Raw genomic sequence first — 24496 nt, 5'->3', positions numbered from 1 at the left:
AAAGCATCAGAGAAGCTGGAGGAAGCTGTAGAGTAAGATCTGTTCAGAGGCTTCATTTTTACAACCAGATTTTGTCCTTTATCAGTGAGATCTATTGGCCACTTCTACAATGTTTTGGCAAAGTCGCTACAGCATGAACCTTTTGACAAGTTGTAACGTTTATTAGGTTGCTAGTTAATAAGATTATTAAGAAAACTTTTGTTAATAAAAAGTAAAATAGTAAATCAACTGAGCAGTGAATAGCCAAAGGGATATTGTTTCTTTTGGAGCTCAGATGTTTTTAATGTAGTGTTAAAGGTATCTACAGCTATCCTGTTCTTCAGACGTCTTCTCCCCCCATGTACACAGAACACAAAACTGTTTTGTTTTTTTTTTAATCACTTCTAAACAAAAACAACAATGATGACAAATAGTGTCAGATTTCTGAACTGTAACTGTACTGGATGCTTTTTTTTTTTTTTTTTTTTTTTTTTTTTCCCCTTTTAACCTAAAAGCGATGCTAGGTAAATCTGCTGAACTAAAAATGATCATCAGTGCTGTAAAGCTTAAGGGAAAATTGTAGTGATCACAATCAGAAAAGGGAATTAGAAGCTTTATTGGGATAATATTGCCAAAAATGTTGTTTGACTGAATTACTTTAGAAATTTAGCTAACTAAATCAGGTGATTGTAAAAAGAAAATGGATATATTACTCTTAATGGTTGTCTAATGGCTTTTCAGTGTATGCATTTAGAAAACTAATTAAACATTATATTTAACTGATATAACAAAGTTGCTTGTGTTGCTCTAATGGGTGTTTTTTTTAGTGTCCATTATGGCTTTCTTCTAAGCGAGACAAATTTTACTCTCAGATAATAGGATTAAACATTGTTTTTTTCCTAATTCAGAGACACCAAATTTTCTTATATGGACAATTAGATTATCTGTTCTCTTTGTGTGAAATGGCAGAAGTCATGCTGACATCAGTAGTCCAGAATTTCACGTAGTTCAGAAACCCCTTACAGACTCATTTTGCCACTGAGTTAGAGCAGGCAGCCATTACTCCCATCCACGGCATTCCAGAGCTGTCTTGGAGATGAGACTTAAATTTCAGTGTCTTTAGGACACTAAGAAGTTTCTCCCTTTTTCTGTACATAATTTCAGATGCCATTCCTTTATCAAGAGCTGAGAATTTGAGAATGGTGCCTATCAAGATTGTTGTAGAGCAGTTCCCTGTTAGGAGTATACCTCCATACTGATTGGCTTCAGGATTCTTTTGCTTTTACTGGTAAGGTAGCCTTCTATATGCCATTATCTACAAGCGGACACTGAAAAGTTTTATGCAAAGAGAAATGAGGATGTAAGACATACGAGTAGCTTACAGTGTTGGTGAGAATGCATTTGGTTCTGTGGGTTATGATTCCCATCCTCTCCCACTGTTCCTCAAAAATTACTTTGCAGGTTGAAAATAATTTTTTGTATTGCTGCTGTGTGTTTGGGAGACAGATACTGGTCACCAGTGTTCCTGTGGCTTGGCACAGAAGGCGGGGGAAAAAAGAAGTCTGATTAATACAAATAAAACAGAACACAATGTCAAAGAAGAGCTAGACTTAAATAAGCTTAGCCCGTAACGTTCATGTATGGCTTTAAATAGCTGAATTTGTTTGAAATGAATTATGCATGTTTGTTTGGGAATACCCAGTATAGAATGATTAATACATAATGACAGTCATCTCAAAGCAGGAGAGTTTGAAATGTGTATGTACTCTAGGGCTGTAATCAAGCTTTCTTTTACAAAGAATAAAAACAGACACTGGCAAATTATATGAAAGTATTTCTAAATTACATTGCCATTGCTTTGTGGTCTGCAAGACTGTAAGATGCAAGGGTGCTGGTTGTGAAATATAAATACGAGCGAGTGGAAAGGAGAGGATATAAAACTTTAATCAGGAGAGGGCTTAAAATTTTGGTGGATTTTGCTAGAAAAAGTTTTTTTTCTGAAAAAAAAAAACAAACAATTGATGGGAATATGAGTGGATTTAGGTAAAGGGCATTGTCTGTTTTGGTTCTGTCACAAAATTGTACTGTGATAACTGCAAAGATCTGATAGAACTTTTGGAGCAATGTTCAATGCTTGTTATTAGTGACACCAACAAAATGATTTTTTGGCACCTCTAATATTAAGAAAGGGGTTTTGGAAAGCCCTTTAGCTGAGTCTTCTCACATCTCTGAGGTATTAGGATCAGTTTTAGCAAGGAATATAGGCATATGCTTAGGATTAACCTGTCCCAGCAAAGCATTTTAAAATAGGCTTGCAAGCTCTGAACTGAATTGCATAGACACTCCCAAAGTTAAAACTGTAGTTGCGCAATTAGGTGACAATTTTTTATTTTTATTTTTATTTTTTTTTACCCTTTCCTGGTGTGTACATAGATGAACAACTGTCATGGCTCCAAAAGGCAGGTTTTCCTGGTGTGTTAGTAACGCCCTACAATTAAATATAATATCTCAGACTTCCTTTTTCACCCTGGATACAAAGGATCCAGCTAGTTTGGAAGCACTATGTTTGGAAATAAATATAGAAACAAATATCAAGAAATTATAATTGCCTGTTACTGCTTTTGAGTAATTCAGGGTAAAGGCTTCTCTAGTTGAGGCTGTGGATGTTGTTGAGACATAAAGGACCAAGGGAGAAGATTTCTGTACAATGACTCATCCCAATTAAGGAAAAAAAAGCAATTTGTTTAAATTTTGCTTTTGAACACATAAGTTTTAAAGTGATGAGGGGGGAACAATATAGCTCCAACATAAATTTTATTGCGCATTTCAATTCAGCATTGCTGACATGCTCTGAATGAGAAAGCATTCTAAAGAGTTGTATTGCTTTGCTCAACTTCTGCCTTGGAGAAGAGCAGAAGAGTTGTCCTAAATTGCTTTGCTAAGGACTTTTTTGGGCAGTGAGAGAGTTTATACCATACATTTTTCCAGATTCTATTGTATTTATATATATATATAGATATATGTTAAAAATCATTTAAAACTGTTTGTGCTAATTCAACAAGGAGAATTATTTTAAGGGGCTGCAAAATTACCCATAAAGCCTCTGTTTAAAAAAATATATATATATTTTTTTCCTTATAGTATTGATCCAGCCTATTATTGTTGTGGTAAAGGTCCTTATTTAACTACTTCTTTTCTTACAGTTTAGTCTATTAAAATTTGAAATTAAAACTGGACCAGAAATTTCAGGGCAGTAAATGCCTAAAGAAAGTAAGACTAGAAGGCCTCAGATTTTTACTTCTTGCTTTCTCTCCCTCTCCTCTTTCTGGCTGTGACATATTTTGACAATATTTTTTCAAAAATTTGTTCAAGCCTTGCCTTCTAGCATCATGCACCTAGGTGGGAATTCTGCTTCACTTTACCAAAAAATTCAATCCCTTGTCTTTGCACAGGAGATCTTGGCATCATGACATAGATATTCTAACTGCCTGACAATTTGAAAGGGGATTATAAGAAGCTATACAATTCTGTACTTTTAGCCTTTCAGGGTTTATTTGTCCATGACATGGCTTCTAGGAGACAATAAAGGGAATGTATGTGAAGTATTTAGGCCGGTAATCCCAAACTCAGTTTAAGTAGTTACCGTCAGTATAATGAAGAGACTGGTAACAAGGACTTTTCCTTACTTTGTGAAGTGTTCTGTCACTAAGAATCCTAATGAGATGGGATTTCTTTTTCTTTCCATGTTGATCCTTGGTGGTGGTGCTGATGCAAGAATTACCATATGGAGTTACACTAGAACTCCATCTTGCACAGTGACATCATCTCCTGATGAAGACTGGCAGTATCCAGTTTTGAATGGTACATTTTGGCTTTCATACCTCTTGGAATGCAAAGGATAACAAGAAATTCAAGAAATGCTCATTTTGAAGAAAGGTAGAAATGACTGGCAATATTTATTCACAAAGACTGCAGTCATTGTAGGATTTCTGTCACTGAGAGTATTTTAAGAACAGGTAGGATAGGAATGCACTGAAGTCAGTTATGCATAGTCAGTCCTACTTTTGGTGAGTTAGATGACTTCTGAAGGAAACTTGGGACTTAAGATTTTGTGCTTAGGGTGTAAGAAATAGGATGAATACAATCTTTGTATATCTGAAGTTAATGCCTAGTGTTTGATCAATCAGCGCTCTTTAAGAGAGCGTGATACCTTGAGTCTGTGTTCAGTGCAATTTGAGAGTCAGTATCAAAATACGTATGTTGTTAATCACCAACAGCTGAATAGACAGGAGCTGGATGACTTTGATGTCAAAGAGAACTTCTGGAGTTTCTGGTTTCCAGGGTCTTCAAGAATTTCCCTGGGGATATAATTGATATGTGGTAGTTTTTGTCTTTTAAAAAATCAAGTTCTAATACTGTGCTCAGAGTTCTCAAATCTCAGGCAATAAGTTGGGGACCGCACACTTGTGCTGTGCATTTCCAATTAGGGCCTTGAAAAAATTCAATATGCCTATGGCCTAACCTTGTCACCCAGATGAATTAGAGGCAGAGCTCTTTTCTTCAGCAAAGGAAATGCATTGGAGTGGTAAAACTTACTGAAACAGACATAGGAGTTGAGGATCTATTTTCTTAAGAGTTAAATTGGATTTATAGTTTAGGTAAGCAGCTCTTAGGACTAAATGAGAATAATGATAGCACAAGGACTGTGCAAAATCAGTGTCAGGATTGTAACTCTACCACCAGTGTTTTACACCCTGAATCCTAATTTGTAATTGTCAGGACCATTTGTCTCTGACTTTTGATGCTGAGATTTCTTCCGCAGTTTTCGGTTTTATCAGTGCAGATAAAATCTTTGCTAAATTATAATATTTGAGTAACTTCATCTTGTACTTTTTCATTGTTGGTTCTGTTTAATGATTGTCTTTCACTGCAACAATAAATTCATTGTAATTCCACAGCATTTTCAAATCAAGTTAAGTTTAAATGTGTGTAATTTAAAATGGAGTTTAGGGCTTGAGCTACTTAGCTGCTGTTGGTCAGCAGCACTGGTATTGTGGAGGGAACTGGTGGTGTTTTACAAAATAAAACCATGGTGGGTAATGGTACAATTCTTTATGTTATCCTGTTTCCCATTTTGAAGACACTGTTGTTTACCATGTAGTTGCCAGCATGGCATAACAGTATGTTGTACCCTATTCTAAAGACAAGTTAGAGGCAGAAAATCAGTAAGAAGAAGAAGTAGTCTATATTCTTCCTTTCCTAGGACTGAATTCAGTCCTAGTTTGTTTTCATTTAAAGAAGAACTGTTACCTTGTCAACTTTCCTGGGGTTTGGACAGAAACCTCCAAATGTGTGGAACTGCTGTTGAAAATAAAATTGCACTGGGCTACGTGATTACCTTTCCAAATGTTCTGATAAAGAGAATAGATACTGTCAACAGCATCTGTGACTTTTAGATGTGTGAATATTGTCGGGGATGAATGTTGTTGTTCATCTCCCCCCTTGCCCCTGATTTTGAATAGCTTGTGAACACCATCAGTTTTGCAATAGAATGAGAACCTTGAACCTTAAGTCTTTTTCAGGAAGCAGCATTGTTCTTACAGGGTTGACTTAGAGAATCCATAAAACATCTCATCTTTCCCTGCTCATGACAGACATCTCCTTTTGGCAATTTTAATTAAGACTTCCCTTAGATATCACTAGATAAGAAGTGGAAACACTCATATATTAAGCAACGGGTAGCCTAAAACACTAATAACTCTGAAGTTTTTTGTGCTTGTACTTCTGTTTTTTAGAAGCTCATACGTAGTTTGGGTTGACCAATCCCCCCAAACGTATTAATGTATTGGTGCTTTCAAAAAGATGAAAAAAAGTGAAGTTGCCCGAAGAGTGAATAAATTAAAAATAGTTGTGTAAAACAAAAAAACCCAAATTCATAAATTACTGCAGGTAGTATACTCCAGCTTCTCTGTGTATGTTTATGCTTGGGGACATTCCAGCAAAGTTAGTGTTAAAATGCTTGTTTCTTTTCTGTTGCTGATAGAAGATCTACTTAACTGGGAAAAACAGACCTCTGGAAAGGTGAAAACAAGAAACTGTCAATACACAAAGTACTATCAAAAGCAGAATGGGCAAGATTTTCATGTAATGGTTCACCAGTGTATTTAATGGGGTCATAGTCTTTTCTAGCATCAGTTAATGAAGATTGTTTTTTCCTCTAGACTTCAGTTAGCCTGCAGATGGTAAAGTAATTGAGACAAGAATGAAATCGCCACTATTATTAATATAAGTTTTTTTTAGTTTCTGTCTTCCTTTTAAAGTTGCTATGCTTACTTCAGGAGAACATGTACATTGAGGGTGATTTCCATTCATTCCATCATGGTAGTTTTTCCCAACATTAATTAATGAAAACTAAATTTAGTGACAACTTCCTTAGTTTGCAAATTACTTTGGAATAAAAACTGTGAAAGGGAGGTATTTCCCCATTTATCTCAGAGACTTTAACATTGAAGTCTTTAAAAGTAATTTAAATATGGTCCTTGGCAACTCCCTCATTGCTGATCATTTTAGTGAAGTTGTTTAGGTAAAGAATTTACCCATTTGGGCTTTATGAGGAACAAATGGACAGTGATGGACATCCTGATCACTGCTAGAGGTAGGTGTATGTTTTAATAGGGTCTTCAAGCCCAAGACAAAGAATGACCAGCAATCCAACCAGTGGAGTAACATATGGAAATGTTGCAGTGGGTCTTTATTTAAGTTACAAGATGTTATATGGTAATATATGAAGTGGGAGTTTGGAGACTGACATAAGTCTACCAGAAATTAGATTCATCCCATGGAACGTCTTTCTGATTTTATCTCACTGAATTAACATTACTGTAATTTTGAAAATGCTGTGGGAGAATCAGGTACATTTAAGGTACTTTGCATTTGCAGGACTCTGGCTTGCTCATAAAATTAAGAATCAACTTGTCAAGTATGCAACCAAGTGTGTGTAGGTTTTGCTTGGTTTCACTCTGTAGGGTGGTGGTGCTTAAATCATGCTTTAGATCAATACATGATGCAGTGATGTTGGTGTTTCTGTGTTGTGCTCCTGGCAGCTGAATATCCAGGGAAAACATGTTACGTTTTGCTCTCTGGTTCTTGAACTGTTGGCCTCACATTGTCGATGGTCTGTCAACCATAGTTATCCATGAAGTAACCATGCAGTCATTTTAAACAACTGTTTCAGTGATGCTTGCAATTACAATATTGATGATAAACATGCATGTTGTCCTAAAAGAAAGGACGAGGGTTATGAGAAGTATCGTCATACAAAATGCAGAGAACCTCTGTTGTAGGTAGTGATATTCTGTAACCAAGTTTTAGTTAAGCAATTTTGAATACTGCAGTTCATTAGACTGTTGTCTTAAAAAGATGTTATATGAAGTGCCTACCTGCCCTTCCGTTTTGTTTTTTGTTTGTTTTGCATTAAAAAAAAAATAGTATATTTAACAGTGTATAAGAAAATCCATTCCAGAAGTAAAAAGTCAAAGCAAACAAAAGCTTCAGGCTGCCTAGTGAACTTCAGGGCATTTACTTGCGGCTGTTTAGGCACAAAAAAGCCCCTGCCCTGTCAAGTAGTTTTCTGAAAAATGGCCATTTTCATTATAGGAGTTTTAAAAATATGCTTAAAGTTAAAATCAAACCTTTTTCAAATACTAAAGGTTTGTCTGGTCTGTGTGCAGCTGTCAGGTTACTTGGCTTGGTTTGTTTAAATTGGAGATCTGTAAAGTAAGGATTAGTCTGATTAATCTGTAAGGTAAGGATTTCCTCTTTGTACACTTAGGCCTGCCAGATCTGGTCCAGGGCAGTTCTGGGCACTGATGTCATATACTTTAGGTGTCATATTTTAGCAACTGTTTTTTAACACTTTTTCCTGTCAGCAAAGCTGAATACATTTGTCAGTGAGAAAGTGGTGGGAAAAGACCACTTCTCGTCGTGCTGTCACATCTCCAAACAGTTGTGATATTAAGCTCTGCTTTCCTCGCACTCGGTATGCAGAATGAATGAGGCTGTTTTAGTAGGACTTCTGTTTTTATAGTTAACCGAGCTTTGAAATTGTCTCCTAAATCATCCTTGCCAATAGCATTAACTACCCTTTTGCTGGTAGTCAGAGATTATTCTACAGTAAGTTAAAGGGTAACTCATCTTCTTTTGTGATGACAGGAAACATGGAGGGATGTAAAAGATAATGGCTAATTCAAAGCAGATCACTCCACTCTGCTTCTGGAAATCCATCAACTCCATTCAAACACAGATTTGAAATTTTGCAACAAACTTTGAAAGCTCTTTCCCTTTCGCTGCCTCAGTAAATTGTTATCTGGGGGAGGATGATGCAGATGCCCTTGAATTATGATGCCTTTCATTACAAAGGGGTGAATTGCACATCAGCCTGGAATTCAGAAACCTGAAGGATTCAACTACTGTGCTTTTTTTTTTTTTTTTTTTTTTTTGCTTGAAAAAAAGGTAAAAGATGGATGCAAAATGGACAAGTGATGTGGTACTAAGGAAAGGTCTTTATCTTTCCTTCTCATTTTGCAGAAACAAGCACCTGAAAATGCATCATTGAAAAATGTACTCATGCAAAGATGAGTCATCCCAGCTGTAAGGCTGGAGCCAGTACTGAGGTGACGGGGCAGGTGGAGCAGCAGAACAGCAGGTGAATTGATCCTTGAGTAAACACCTGTGTTTGCTTTTTGGTTTATTTTGTTTTTAAAGACAGCTGCAGCAAAAGAACAGGGAAAATCTGATGTAATAGCAAGCCATAGAAGGATATTTCAGCAGGGTGATTTTTCTTAGAAACAAGCTGTACCTAGCTCTCTTCACTTGACAGTTCCATCCATACTTCCTTGTTCATCACTTGAGGTTGCTTCTGATACGCAGAAGCTAGTTGTTTTGCCTGACAGCCAGGTAGTTGCTGTTGTCACTGTCTGCTTCAGAGAAATTGGGTGAACAATTGGCTGGCAGGTCAGGCTCAAAGGGTTTATGGTAAATGGGGTTACGTCAAGCTGGCGGCCAGTCACTAGTACAGTTCTCCAGGGCTCCGTTATAGGGCCAGTTCTCCTCAATGTTTTTTATAAAGGATCTGGATGCCAGACTTGAATGCATACTAAACAAGTTTGCAGATGATACTAAATTAGGAGGAGCTGTTGAGAGGCCTTGACAAAGAGAGAGCTCTCTAGAGAGAGAACATGACAAATTAGAGGACTGGGCAGTCACCAACTACATGAAATTTAGCAAGAGAAAGTGCTGTTTTCTGCCCCTGGGTTGGGGCAGCCCTGGATATACACACAGACTGGGGGATGAGAGGCTGGAGAGCAGCTCCACGGGAAGATATCCTGGGGGATCTGGGAAATAGCAAGTTGAACATGAGTCACCAGTGTGCCCTGGCAGCCAAAAGAGCCAGCTGCATCATGGGGTGCATCGGGCACATCACAACTGATGGCACAGCACGGCTAGCTGGCTGAGGGAAGTCCTGCTCTGCACTGGTGTGGCCTCACCTCAAGCACTGTGTGCAGTTTTGGGTGCCACAACGTAAGAAAGACTTAAAAGTATTAGTATGTGTCCTAAGGAAGGCAACAACGATGATGAAAGTTCTAGAGGGGGTGACATCAAGAGCAGCTGAGGTCACTTGGCTTGTTCTGCTTGGAGAAGAGAAGGCTGAGTCTATGAAGTGATGTTGTTTATTGTGTATGCAGAGGTGCGACCAACAAAGCATTTCTACTGAGTGTGGACTTGGTCTAGATCAAGATCGTTACCCTTGATTTTCTTGTGACATAATGCCTCTGGCAAGACCAAGTGAAGCACATGAAACTTCAGGCTCAGACTCCTTGCTCATGGGGAAGCTTGGTGATGAAAATACTGGCTGGAGACAGGAGCAACCTACTTTATAAAGTCTCCAAAACACATGTAAAACACTGTGTCCAAGACAAAATTTAAGAGGAGACACCTGTTCTGAGAAGCTCCCTTTGGAGGTAGATGCAGATTCTTCTGTTACAGCAACTCTTAATCTTCGAGTACAGAAGTAATTTACTTAGGCAGCATTTAGATATCGTAGTCACAGACGCTATAAAAAAAACTGAAGTAGAATGTTTTTGCTAGGCAATGATTATAATTACTCACAACTCCTGATACATATCGTGTAGCATGAACCATTTTTAATTTCCTGAGAACAATGCAACTTAAGATATCTTTCTTCATCAGGCTGTTTGATTTATTAGAAAACTGCTGGATCCATGTATCAAAAACTCTGTTACTGATCATCGTGCATCATTCCTACTGTGAAAAAGAGGGAAACGTGGTAGCTTGCGTGTGTTAAAATGCAAACATTTTAACATGCTATGCATCTCTATCAGCTCTGCCAAAGATAAATCAAAATTCAATGCCATCCCTTCACAGTCGTTGTAAAACAGAATACGAGTTGTGTTATTGAAGAGGGCTTTCTTCCACTGCTACCACATGCAAAAGAGATTTATTGAAAATAGGAAAAAAACACTAATGAAATAAACAGATTTACAGTAAAAAAACATTATACCAGTGTGGCTACAGTGTTTAACAAATGCCTTACAGAAAACTGTACGATGTGCTAACAAGTCTATGTTGATTTTTTTTTTTTGCAAGCTGATTGACAGTGATGAAATTAATCTTAAGATAGATGTATTTCCAGTACAAGTAAGAGTTTTACCAAAGGAATTTGTTTTACTTATTCCTTACAAATTCAAAATGTTGTTACTTGGGAATCAAGCAGTTCTCTTTGGTTCCAGAATGTTAAATGAGTGTGTGTGGGGGGGGGGGGGGGGAAGGGAAGGGAAGATTTATTTTTATGATTATTTTAAAAGGTAAAAGTTAAAAAAAAAAGTTTTAAAAGTTAAAGTTTTGTACAAATGTTATGACAAACTCTGCTGCCTTCAGAGGGCTTGGACCAATCCTTACGACTCATCCTCTTTAATAAATAAATAGTAAATCCCTGAATGAGCACATCAACAAATTTTCATCCATTTCAGGATAAATCAGGGAAGGATACATTGTGAAAAGTAGCTATTAGCTGAAGAGCTTATAGCTGTTTAATAAAACAAGTGATTGGTATGTTTTTGTAGTGAAGATGCACACTTGCTTTTTTTTCCAGATAGTATGCTTACATTTTTTCTGACTTGCAGTGTAGTTGAGGTGTTTACCAGCTTTCATGATTTATGGCTTGCTGAGAGACATTTTATTTCCTATTCAAGGTAGTAACAGCTCAGATTCTTCAGCTAATCACTTTTGTAAGTAAAACTGATGCACTGGATATTTATAGAGCAATTTTCAGGCCAGGGTCTTTGAGATATTCAAATTACCAAGAAAACCATGTGGACAAACACAACCTGGTGCATGCAGATATATATGAGTCAGAGAAGATTAAAGAAGGAGGCTGTAGCTGTAATGTCTAGACTAGCATTTGTAACTTCTAATACGCTGCTAATGCAGGTCTGTTTTTTCAAACAGAGGTGTTCAAAGGGAGCTTAAGGTCTATTATGAGGTTTCCCCTTGTGATAGAAATGAAATAACTTTGGATACGATCAAGCTTTGTAGATTTTAGCTGTAAAACTCCCATTAGCTCAATCTCACCTTTTGTGTTGGTTTTGAGACCCTGTCAGAATTTCGTTTGGCTTGTGGACTGCAGTAAGTTCGTTGAGGAAATAAAGAGTTTTAGAAACCATGATTGCTCATATAATCACATGGTAAGCAAGCTGGCAGGACGAGTGCCTGTGTCCCAAGACCCTGTAGTTTATAGCCCCGCATTCATAATTAGGTTTAATTTCTTAATAAAAAAAAAATTAAATGTACTTTAGGGGAAAACACTGTGGTGTCAGATGATTAGTGGTGGAATGAAAAGACGTGCTCTTACTGGAAATCAAGTGCTTTCCTCTGATTTTAAGGCATATAGTGATGAACACGATGCTGCCAATGTACGTTTTTTGCTTCTTAGGCTTGGAAGTATAAGAACGCTTAAGAGCCATGTGAATATAGGTGCTTTATAATGAAAGCAGTGTAGGTATCTGAGGAGAGATGAGGACACTTGTTCATGCAGTGAAAAATAACGGCAACTTGAAAGAACAGGTTACTGACAGAGTTGGGAGCTTTTGCATATTGGGATTTCTTATGTGGAAATGAGTAACCTATATGATGGGATTCCGGTTGCTGAGCTGGCATCACAGTGACTAGTCAACAAGTGTTACAGTGGAATGGATGTCAGATGAGGAGTTAGGAAACATGGTTTTCTTCTCATTTCAGTTGTTGGCCAAATCTCTACCATTTCACCCTTTGTTTCTTCCCCTATTGTATGGAGATAGAGATCTAATATCATAAAAGCTCTTTGTGGTATGTGAATGGAAATGCACTGAACATAGTAAATAAAGACCCTTAGTTCTAGTAACTAGATATCACAGCTGCCTTGTTTGCTATTTTCAAGCACTGGTGTAAAATTTTAACCATTTCAGCATATAGTTTACTGGAAAATCATGTCTTTGTTTCTCTTCCCTGATATTTCTTATTACTTTTATCATGGGAAACTGAAACATTGGGAATAGTGGGGAAAGATAAATGCTGTCAATTCACTCTTTCATTGGTTTAACTAGAACTCTCTTGGGTACTACTTCCATTTAGAAGAATCAGTACTTGTACTTGTGTCTGTTGTAAAATAGTGTTTGTTTAAAGGCAGAATTCCAAATACATTTGTTGGCTTTTTTCCTGAAACATGACTGTAACGGGGACATGGATACCTTAGAGAGCTAAATATCCTGCAGTCTGTATCCTGCAGTCTGTTTTGCTACTGATGTGCATACATAATTTCCACTGACAGTAATGGGAGTTACATGTGTACAGAAAGCAAAACAGACCCTTAAAAAATGTTGGTCAAGTAATAAAACCTAACCTCAAAAGAGTATGGAAGTAGAGTGGGAAGGTGAGTCTTTTTTTTTTTTTTTTTTTTTTTTTAACTTGCTTTCTCTTTAACTTATCTTCAATCCAGTAATGTTGGCTTAGTATTATTTTTGTGGATACACTCCTGATATATTATGGCATGAGAGGTAAGACAAGGTCTATGTGGAATAGGTAGGCAGAAAATAACTTTTAAATATATTTCCTCTAAGGAGAATGAGAGTGAAAACTAAAGAGGTTGGAAAAGGTTTCCCCTTCCTGCTCCCATAATAATTAGAAAAGTTTTCTTATTCAGTGTTTTTATGGTACACTATCTGCCATGCTGATGTGATGCTGGCGATCTTTTGCGCAGTAGCAAATAGTGTGGGCTCTGTTCTGCCGAGGCAGCATGCACAGCTGCACTCACCGCAGTACCCGCAGGGGTGCACAGAGCCCTGTGCAGCTGCAGTACTGACACCGCAGTATGGCACGCTGACTGTGGGGAAGGAGCTTGGCTGTCCTTAGCTGTGGCAGCGCACGAGGACTGGGCTTTGTGCCTTGCTCCTGACCTGGGAGCTGCTCTGCCTGCAAGTCACAAAAGAAAACGTTAAGCTTCTGTTCAGTCAAATAATCCAGCGGTCCTGTATCCCAGCAGCATCCATTGTCAAAATGTAAAACTGCCTATGTCAGTGTGTTTATTGGGAACTTTACTGTACTTTATACACCATATGTTACTGTGAGTGTTGAAAACAAGCGACGTTACTGCTTTGAGTGCTGTCAGGATTTTCACTGTTTTCCTTGAGCTTCAAATGAGAAGGGAGAAGCAAATTCCTGGATAGTTAGACCTGGCAATCTGTAGTCTGTCTAATTAAATTCTCTGCAAACAGTATGTTTTCATTGTTAATCAATGGACATTTGTCCTCAGAAGTAACTAACCCTGCGGAGTGTAAGAAAGGATAAAACTGATGAGAAATCTCAATGTTACACCAAAGACATACAAAATCAAATTGTCCTATTTCAAAATAGTTGAACATCATGGCATCTTAATAAAGGGAGTGCTAGAATATGTTCTCCTAATAAACCTCTGTAAAACCTCTAAAAATAACTACACAGATATATTCTAAGTTGATTAGCAGTAATTGAACTGACTTAATGTAGTTGGATGATGTCATGTATAATATTCCTCTAAAGTAATTTCTGTAGACAAGCCATTTGAAGTCCTCTTGCAGCCAGCAAAAACATCTTCATGTTGCTAAACTGAGTGCTCAGACTAAAGCACTCAGCGGGAGAGCTCTGACATCTGCCTGGTTTATCTTTTAGCTTTGAGCTACTGTAGCTTGCCTGCTAGAAGCAGCTTTGCAGTGACAAATATCCCATCTGTGTTTCAGTGGAAATGTGGAAACTATATACTTGTATAACACTTGTATAAGACCTTCTAGTTGTAGAATAATATTAGAATAAGAAGTGTTAAAGATGGATAGAACCTTTGGAAGCATCTGGTTTCAAAGTTCCTCTGCTGTATGCATTTCCAGTGTTCCCTCCAACTTGGTTCTCCCTGTTCCATGTGTTGAGGATGTTCCATGGTCTAATTCATCGCTGTAGAAGGAAGCTTGGAAAACTATTTTCCTGTGTTTGTCTTGCTTTTGCATTTGCTCATGTATTTACTTACATCTCTGCCCTTGTGTTTTAACAACCTTTAAAAGCTTGTAGTTGGTTAATGTAGGTGGTATCTTCAAATTTCTGTAGCTTGGATTGTTGCTTTTGTGGAAGTTTTGCAGGTTTTTTTTTTTTTTTTTTTTTTTGATTTGTTTTCTGAGGGCTGAGACCTCCATAACTGATTTTAGTATTCAGAGTGTGGCACAGAGCATAAATGTGGTTTCTACAGAAAGAAATGGCTTTGCCCTTGCTCTGAGCCTTTTCTATTTACTGACCTAGGTTGTTTGAATTTAGAAGGGACTCTGAGTTTCTCTTCAACAGCTCTCTGTATTATTGACAGTTGTCTTTTTTGTGCCAGGGGTACTGGGGTATTGGCTGTTTTGGGTGTTTTTTGACTGGGTCACCAGAATGCCTATTACTGAATATTCATTTTGCTGGTACAATGGAGAAATTCAACTGTCCAAGACTTGCAGCTGCTGTCCTGCTCTCCCTTATCTAAAGGTCAGAAGCACTACCTTGTGAGCAAACTTGATAATTTTGCTGGTAGTTCTGAAACTGCAGGACTATTATAATTATTTTTTGTTGTTGTTGTTCAGAAGGGGTTGGTTGGTGATTCAGTCAAGCGCTGATGTGCATATCCTGTCAGAAATTTGCACTAACCTCCTGAAACTGTCAAAGTGCCAAAGGCGCTGTTAGTTACAGTGCTGCCTTTAATCAGGAGGCCTGGTAAGTCCAGGGCTGTGGCTTCTGTTCCTGTTATTAAATATCAACGGCTAATAGCATGCTTGCTTAGTACTAGTCGATTCTTTAAATGATAGCTTATGGGGAGAGAGAACGCATCCTGTAGATGAGGAGAAGGCCCATTAACTGCCCCTTCAGTAAAGCCATTTTAGGAGTGGACTACAGCATGCTCACATTTTACCCCTTTCCCTTTTAGCCTTTGAGGAGATTTCCTCTTTCACTAACATGCTGTTTTGCCAACTGTCCTGGATTGCCTACCCAGAGAACTTAGCAGTTCGGTTTGCCCAGAGGGCTCAGGACGTGTTTTTCTGGCTCCTGCTGGAGAAAGGATCTAGCTGGCTGAACAGATACTCCTTTAAAAATGCTGTTCCCTGTGCGCTGAAGTGATGTGTTACTTGTGACCTTCTGCAGAGTCAAATGCGTGTCTTACAGGTTTGAAGAGCTGCTGGTGAAAGCCACCACCTTCCTAGGAGTGGAATGCCAGTAGGAGAAGGATTGACAGATTTTGGAGTCGTTCTGTCTCAAAGACAAGTCTCAGTCATTCAAATCAAGATTGAACCTATAGTGTTTCCAGAAAGGCTCACAATGCCATTTCTATGTGCAACAGTGCACTCTATTCATCAAGGAAATGACCGCAGAAATGTGTACCCAGCTGTCTCCCTATCAGTACCATCTATGTATAGCAGCTGCTGGTGTTTGTGATGATCACTTCCTATCAGACCCTTCTTATTTTGGTGGAAACCCTTCTTATTTTGGTGGAAAAGTACCAAAAAATCTTGGAACTCAGGAACACCTAAGAACATGACTCAAAACTACTTCAGTAATACCACTGTTGCGCTGCCTTAATCCGTGAAATTTAAGCCAGCAGTGGATGGATGATGCTCATCACGCAGCAGGGGACTGTGCAGTTTGCTCTGTGGTCCTTGTCTTTGGCCATCCCCTGCTGTAGCCCTGGTCTCTGGTCACTTAGCCCAGAGCAGCCGTGGGACCCCCAGAGCCCGGGTTGTTTCCAGATGCTGTGTAGGGGCAAGGTGCTCACATCTCCTCCAGTTGCTCAGGAGATACTCACGGTGCTCCCTGCAGAGCATGCCCTGGCCATTAGCAGCTATCATCTGAGCAAAATCCTGCTCTAATGCCTTTTTTTAATACTATCTTTGTATCTACTTTCATAGAGATTTTTTTTTTTTAATTCTTATTGTACAATTTTACAAGAATCACAGCAAGAGAAAATATGATATCATGGCCAGGGCTTTAATCTATTATTTATTAGACCTCAGTTAAATGAGGTGCCTGTGACAAAGCAGGGTGTGTGGTTTTGGTTAAGTCCCCTAGGTCCTCTGGTATGCACTGTATTAGGACTGTCAATGCAAAGCACCCTTAGAGAGGAACTTGTATTTGGATCATAACCCCCTTACTGCTTCCAGCTCTTCTTTGCAAAGGAAATTATATCCTTAAAGGCACAGTTTGTTGATGGATTAGGTCTGCACTGCAGGCATCTGAGTTAGAAATTTTACCTGCTGAATGTAGTTTTTATAGCAAAACCCATTTAGATAGTCCTTAACCTTTGTATCCCAGTTCTCCGGGTGTAATATGGGGATAAGGTTCTTGAAAACTCCAGGCAGAAGTGGAGCTAAATACAGTAAAACATGGTGAGACCATTTAGTAGTGCAGTGAAGGGGTGGGATTCTGTAAGGAGGGGATTCACATTTATATTTTTAAGAACTTGGTAAGAGTGATCCACATGGAAACCACACCGTGTAATTTGTGTTTATTATTAAATTAAAGCCTTTTGCAAGACAGAAAACTCTTTCGCTTTAGAATATCTTATAGCTGTTGTAAAACTGTACATTCACTATCCTGTGCTTTTCTGATTGGGCAAGTAAATATTTATCAGCCTAGTGTTTGAAATGCTGACTTTTGTCCTAAATTAGATGTTACAAGAAGAGTCTAAGAACTGTGAAAAGGATTGCAAGAAATATGCTGGGGAATTTACAACTTTGTTTACAATACCAAACAAATGTGACTGCATAAACAAACATGACTGCTTATTTTCTTACTGTTGATCTGATACTAAACCATAGGAGAAGTCAGCCAACTGGCATGAAAATGATTTATCACTTTATGCTGTTGGGGTTTGGGCAGGAGGAAATGTGGACTAGATGTTGGAGAGTGATTGTGGGAGGGTATCTTGGCCACCAGAGTGGCAATACTCCATCAAATACTTGCCAGACCCAAAGGGGGAATAGATTTTTTCAGAAGTCTTAAGACATCTTTAAATGAACGTTCCTTCTTTGAGAGCAGAAGTACCATACTGAATACTTACTTACAGGGGACTCTTGGGGGCGTGTTTAAGCTCAGATTTGCTTTTTTTTTTTTTTTTTTCTTTTTTTTTTTTTTTTTCAACCAGCTGGCAATGTCTGCAACCAGAGGAAAATGAAGCAATTTAGCTAGCAGTGCTAGGTGATCCTGGAGGCCACTCTAAGTTTTTCCAAGTGGTTGTTAGAGCTCCCAGTCCAGGCTTTGCTTCCCAAGCTATTGACACTGTCTCTGTTAGATCAGTGACTTGGAACAGTGATCAGTGCCTTGGACTTCCTGATTGCGTGATTTCCTGACAGGAGGTAGACTTTATTTCTAAGCGCTGATAAAATCAGGGCTCAATTGCTAGGCTCCCAGTCTGCATCTGTGTCAGCCATGTGCTAGTTGAATACATTCATTTTCTAAGGTGTTTAGGTTGATACTAGAATGTCTTCAGTACACCTCACATGTCCTGACAAAAATCTAATTATTAATTTACTTTGGCTATGTTTCCTATTACTAATATTCATCAGGTAGCAACAAAATATCATGTTCCTTAATTTTCACTGTTTTTTTTTTTTTTGTTGTTGTTGTTGTTGTCATCATTCACTCCCTGATTTTGTAAACAGCTGTAGTAGTTCTTACCTGAAGGACTTGGAAATACTGCATTTACATTCGCTACAGATTTAGTTCAGAAATAGCTTAAAGAGGAAGAGTTCAGCAGTATGTTTTTCATCATGTTTTTCAGAACGTATAGGAAAATAAAGACAAAAAACATTGATGATAGAAAACTTAGGGAATAATTATACTGAAATAGTATGTACTGAGTAGAGAGAGACACTGTTCTACGTAGGCATAATAAGAGGTTTTGTGTATTTGTGGCCACCTAACGATACAGCAGTATCTTTTGTACGATATGCTACTAATTGCAATAACCTAAGAGTTTTAAGAAAAATAAAGAACAAAACATAAAGTAACAGAGAATATGGCATTTGCCTGTTCTATCTGTTGTAGTATCAATGAGAATTGGTTTAATGGTATTTTCCGCATAAGAAATGTTCAGGAAAGCAATTTCCCATTTTTTCCTAGAACATTGTCCAAGAAAGCAGAATTGGAATGAACTCTGTTAAAGTTATTGGAAAAATCATGGCTGCTGTCCTCCTGGAAAGAATAATGGCAAATTTCATTGGGACATCTGTTTGGTTATTTGAAAAAAAAAAATTGGCATGAAGTTAACTTGATTTTTTTTCAGAGTGGTTATTTAAAATATTATTTGATTGAAAATAAATATTTTGAATTTTAATTAAAAGTACATCCACTGCTTTCCTTGGTGCACATGTTCATACATATGCAGGGTAATAAAAGGTTATTGTCTTAGCTGCTCCTTTGTGACACAGGTTTTATTCCATTCATGGGAGAATAAATAGGGAAAATGTAATAATAAATCAAACTTTATTGTGGCTAATGCCTTAAACATTAGAAATCATCTGGAATCTGTGATCAAATTACCAACTCACTATTATCATTATTTTAAGTACCCATTTGGTGTTTCCGTGTAAATAATGATGAGCGATACGGAACTGGTATGTTACTTAGCATGTTTGTTAGCAATTTTTCCTTTCACTGGGATTAAAAGAAAAAGGAGGAGGAGGGGAGTGGGGAGCTGAGTGCCTGGAGGTAAGGCTGACTTCGATTATGTTGGTGATATTTCCATTTGGAATGTTCCAAGGAGTGAAGTACAGACCCGAATTAAACCATGTAAATTTTGCCTTTTTTAAAAAAGGCTGAAGTGAAATAGGGGTTAAGATTTTGTCATTTTTCTATCTTGAATTGTGGTAATTTCATGAAATTGCTCTGCAGCTGATCTGGGCAGGAAACCAAGCCCCTCAGTCTGAAGTCTGATCCAGATCTGTTACTCTGAGGGTAAATTTGTATTTATGGAACTCAGTATCACCTCTGCTTATTCCAAAAAAAATTTAATTAAGGCATCTTTTTTAGCTCACTCATAATTTCAGAAGTTTATTCCCACTAGTTTGCTAATCCGCTGATGTCTCTCGCCTTCACCAGATTTATGTGACAAATCATGCTCAATGTAAAAATACATTAAAAAGACATTATAACATTTGAAGTCATATGAATGTCACATGGTATGACCAGCCAGAATTGTTTTCAGATGTGTAAAATGTGTTTTCAAAAACTACTTCACAAAAATAGTGAAGAATTAATGAACCAAAAAATCTCCAACCTTATGACAGCTTGGAGGAATTGGTGTCTGTGTTTTGCAGAGTCAATGTTATTCGATTGACATCTTCTAGAAACTCCTGTAATGCAGATAAATCACTAGAAATTATAAGAGTGCAGTCAAAGTACTAAAATACTCTCTGAATTCTTCCTTGGGTGCTTGCTGAATACTTCCACTTTAAGGTCAGAAGGGCTTGTGTTAGCACTATCACCTGAGTTTTGACAGCTTGTGGCTGCACGTTCCTTGGATGATTTTTTGCTTTCCAATGTCTGTTGTTGTGGTGTAGTTTATTTTGCAAAAACAGCTAGTTTAGGTTTTCAAAATATAATGACGAATATACAGTATATCTGGGATAAAGCTTTCCATTGTCATCTTTGTGATAAACCTTTTAATCCTATTTTTCTAGCCATGTGCACTCAGTAGTTGGTTTCGTTTAAACAATTTTACTATTTTTCAGTGTTTTGTTTTGTCTTGCAGTTTCTGATGGTTTCTGTTGAGCTATCCATTAATGTATCTTTGACATGAAAACACATTTGTAGTTTTCCAGCGTAATTGCCTGATTAAATGTTGTATTTTCTCCACATGTTATTTTGGAAGTATCCAAACAGCCTGTAGAGGACTCGGGTATTTTGTCTGCTGTTTGAAGTACAAGAGCTGTAGTTTGCTCATTAGGAGCATGAGGCTCAGGGTTGCAGATTAACCAGCTGCACTGCCTGCATTCATGTGGTCACAACCTTCCAAATTTACCCCATCATGAGAGGAAGAATTAATTATAGTCCTAATTGACTGTTTCCTTGGATATAAGCAGGAAGGAACTGCTAGGAGGCAAAGTGATTAATCAGTTAAGCTAGTTACATCAATCAAATGTGTGAGAAAGTTTATCATCCTGAAGCCAGAATACAGTCATGTCAAAATACAAGAGCCATCAGCTCTTTCACAGGGGTTTTGCTGTGTTCGTCTCCTTGGTTTTCTGAAAAATCATATAAAAATACGTGCTATTGACCTAGGCTGTGCTTGACAACCTGTCTGGATTATCTTTGAAGAGGGAATACAGCAATTTCTTCTCTTATCAGACCTTGCATGTAGTCCTCATTAAAAGACCTTGGCATATGTTTTTCACGCGGATGAACAAGTCACATATATATTCCAAACAACTCATAAATCCTGCCAGTTATGCCAGTGAGGTGTCCATTGGTTGCTGTTGTGGTGAAGCCCTGTCCAGATCCAGGGAGCTGGGTCTCATGAAGCCTCCAGGCTTTAACTAATGGCTGGCCATGCTCTGCTAGGCTGCTCCTGCCTCCCCCTGCTGCGGTCCTTCCTCTCTTGTGGGATGTGTGGCACCAAAGACAAGTGAAAATCATCCAGACAACCCTTGAACCACAACCGTTTTCAACTCAGGATATTTTGGTTTATCATAATAGCCTGGGTTGTAGGCAGTAGCTTTTAAAGAACAATTAAATTTTCTTAGCTTTGGCTGGCAACCTCTGTCTGAGTGAAGGATGAGCAACCACTCTCGCCATTGGGGTTTCATCTGCTGCAGAGCACAAATTAGTCACTGGACCCATTGCAGTTGCGCTGCTTGTGAAATTCACTCAGGCTCTCTGTCTCCATGGCTGTGGCAGCTCCTTGCACTAGATGGCCTTTGTTCAGGGCTAGGAACTGCAGGGCCGGGTACTCCATACAACATTTCCTCTGGGCGGAGTTGACTGGAACCCAGCTGGCTCCTGCAGCCAGAGCATGGTTCTGCAATGCATTGGCACAGCTGAGGCAGTGGTGAGATGAACTTCGGGTGAGAACTGCTTTTGCTGGTATTGCCAGTAAAGGCAAAGGTCTGGGGCACAGAGGTCTCAGAGCCTTGAGGCACAAGCTTAATACAGTGCATATGGGCAACTTCTTTCACTTAAAGGGAGCCCCTCCTTTGCTTATGTTTAGCCACAAGAACCATGTTTCCAGGACTGGAAAATTCATTGTAGTGCATTATTTTAGGAAACAATCCAGTTTCACTCACTTCTGTATGTTGATAACTGGAAGCTGAATTTGGATGGAAAGAGACAGTTTTCTGCTTTGCCTGAGCTCTGGAATGCTACTGGTGGCAGTCGTGTGACAATTCAAAGAAAACTTAGGATATAAAGCTGCACAGGAGGTTAGAAGGAGAGTGAAACTACAAGGAAAATACGACTTTGTAAAGTTAACATAGGAAAGACTAACTACAATTTTATTAGGTCCACTGGATGTAGTCATGTATTTGTACATACAATCTATATTCATTAAATGAATATTCTATCTTCAAAACAACATCCAAGCACTTGTGCTAAGCGTTTCCTGACTGTAGCTAAAAGATTAGAGTTCGAAGTCTGTGTGCATTTGTACTACTACTTCTGTTTGATTTTCCCAGATGTGAATTCATGTTCATGAATGAGCATGTATTACTACTACACGCTCTAGCCTGTGGCTGACCAACGTGAAATTGATGTAAATTGTTTAAATCAGAATAGAAATATGAGTAGTACTAATCTTGCCCTTGCTTTGTTTCCATGTATTAGACATTGGTCTCTGTAATGATTGATATGTTGGATTGATATGTTGAGTGTTAGCTAGCAGCTTCACTTATGAACTTTCCAGGGTAAATTAATTGCTTTAGAAAACAGGGTATTCTGCATACTTAAAGAGACAGATTTAATCCAAATTGCTCCAGAAGAAACATGATTGCAATTTAAAGAAGCAATTTTAAAAGTGTTTCTGGTTCTAATTAGGATCTACATAGTGCTGTTTGTATTACATGTTTACTAAGTGTGAATTTTATTTATATATGTTTGCATGTATTGATAGCAAATCCATAGCTGCATTAAAAAGTTGCTACTTTTACTCTTTTAACATAATCCTATGTCTTTAGCAGATGGTTCTCATTTCGTAAAATGAAACATTTCTGGGAAGGTTGTCTTTCACCAGAACCTAACTTTTTGAACTTTCTTGAATCAAAAATAACATCTAGGAAATAATATTGTGACTGTTATTATGTCTCTGTGTGAGCAAAATGTCTTTTGGCTAGCATTCTTTAGGGCTTAATGTAAAAGAGATTATCCTGAGTAACAGGGACTGTTTTTTGAAAAATATATAAGAGAATATTTTCAGAACAAATGGCATCTATTTGTGCCATTTGAATTTTCCTTTATAGCAGAAAAGATACTGATAACTGGATATGTCTGAGAGATGGACAAGTGTCTCAAAAATAAACCAATCTGCCAAGATTGGGGTAATGCTGAAGAAACAAAAATAGTCTGCAGGTGAGCAAGCCATTTCATTCTGGATCAGAGCTGTATGGAGGTCATCCGTGCTCTCTTCTGGACCATGGCCTTATGACCGTGGAGGTCTGCTGTACAACTCTACTACCTCTCTCTTGCTCCAGAAGAGAGTTATATTTTGCTCACACAGCTGTATAAGTTGATTTACTCTGGCTTTATTCAGAGAAAAGTGAATTAAACCCATAATGAATAAATCTAATTTTAAAATTACATTGTTGATCATCACTGCAGCAACATGCGAGATCCTTTCTGAGGTTTGCCAATCAAATATATAAAGTACAATACAAAATAAAATATATGTAACCAAGCATTCTCATTTTGAGACTTAAAACATTGTGATCTTTGTTAAAAGTAGTATTTTACCAAAATCAGGTCAGCCAAAGATCTTTGTGTTGGGTAGGTCCATGAAGTCCTTTTTAATGATTTGTAGACTGAGTGACTCCACTGGGCCTTTTGGTAAAGCAGCGTTCATTCAAATGGATAGGGATCATTGAAGGATTATAATCGATTTGCTACATTAATTTTGGTTTAAGAAGGAATATTGTCCAACCTTAATAACCAAATATTACTGGCTTATAGCTACAGAGAAACACATTAAACTTGTTAAACTCTCAGAATAGTGCTAATAGTCCAAATACAATTTTGAACCCAAATTCTGGACAAATAAGTTTAAAACAACATATTTCATTACCCATGGAGGAGAAGCTGAGACATTTAAATACATTTTCCTTAGTAGAAGTTCTTAAAACATAGCACTTTTGCATTCTTTTTGACTCAACGTGTTTATGCCACCATCTCCAAGCATGCATCTTTTTTTCTCCTCAGGTGTCACCCATACCGTCACATTTTGCAGATACGCTAAAATTTGTTGTGTTATCCTGTCAGTGAGCAGTGGCATGGTGTTGCCTCAGGTCTCACACCTGGTGAAGCCTCTAGGGTTCTTGACCTCAGCAACTTTGGATGAGGCCAATAATTGTATTAAAAATCGGTGTTTTTGTAAGGTGTGTCTGCAGTGTCAGTCAATTTGAGTCTGTGCTCTAGTATGGTTTCAGCATTGAAGCATGAACTCAGGCATGCATTTAACCTGTGGTCTTTGAGAAGAGCTGAAGTGCTCAATGCCTTGGTACTCCTTTATGAAATTTGAAGAGGCTTGGCACAGCAATGCCAAATATTATCTCCCAGTCAGCTAGCATGTACCTTCTAGACAGCTCTTCTCAAACCATTTCCAATCTAAGAGCCAAGAGGACTGATGAAAAACACATGATCCTTAGAGCTTGAAGTGTTTAAGGAAACTTCCGAGCACACTGTGCATCCTTTAATGAGACATTGTTGTCAGTCTGCG

General features: G+C 38.1%; 1 protein-coding gene across 1 annotated transcript in view; it reads left to right on the top strand.

The window, feature by feature from the left end:
• The window catches only part of RET (ret proto-oncogene), an 83290-nt gene that overhangs the window by 5728 nt on the left and 53066 nt on the right, over positions 1 to 24496 (top strand). The gene's annotated exons all lie outside the window — the stretch shown is intronic.

The sequence above is a fragment of the Oxyura jamaicensis genome, chromosome 6 (assembly GCF_011077185.1).
Source record: "Oxyura jamaicensis isolate SHBP4307 breed ruddy duck chromosome 6, BPBGC_Ojam_1.0, whole genome shotgun sequence".
In the NCBI taxonomy this organism is placed as follows: domain Eukaryota; kingdom Metazoa; phylum Chordata; class Aves; order Anseriformes; family Anatidae; genus Oxyura; species Oxyura jamaicensis.
This window is presented reverse-complemented; position numbering and strand designations above follow the sequence as displayed.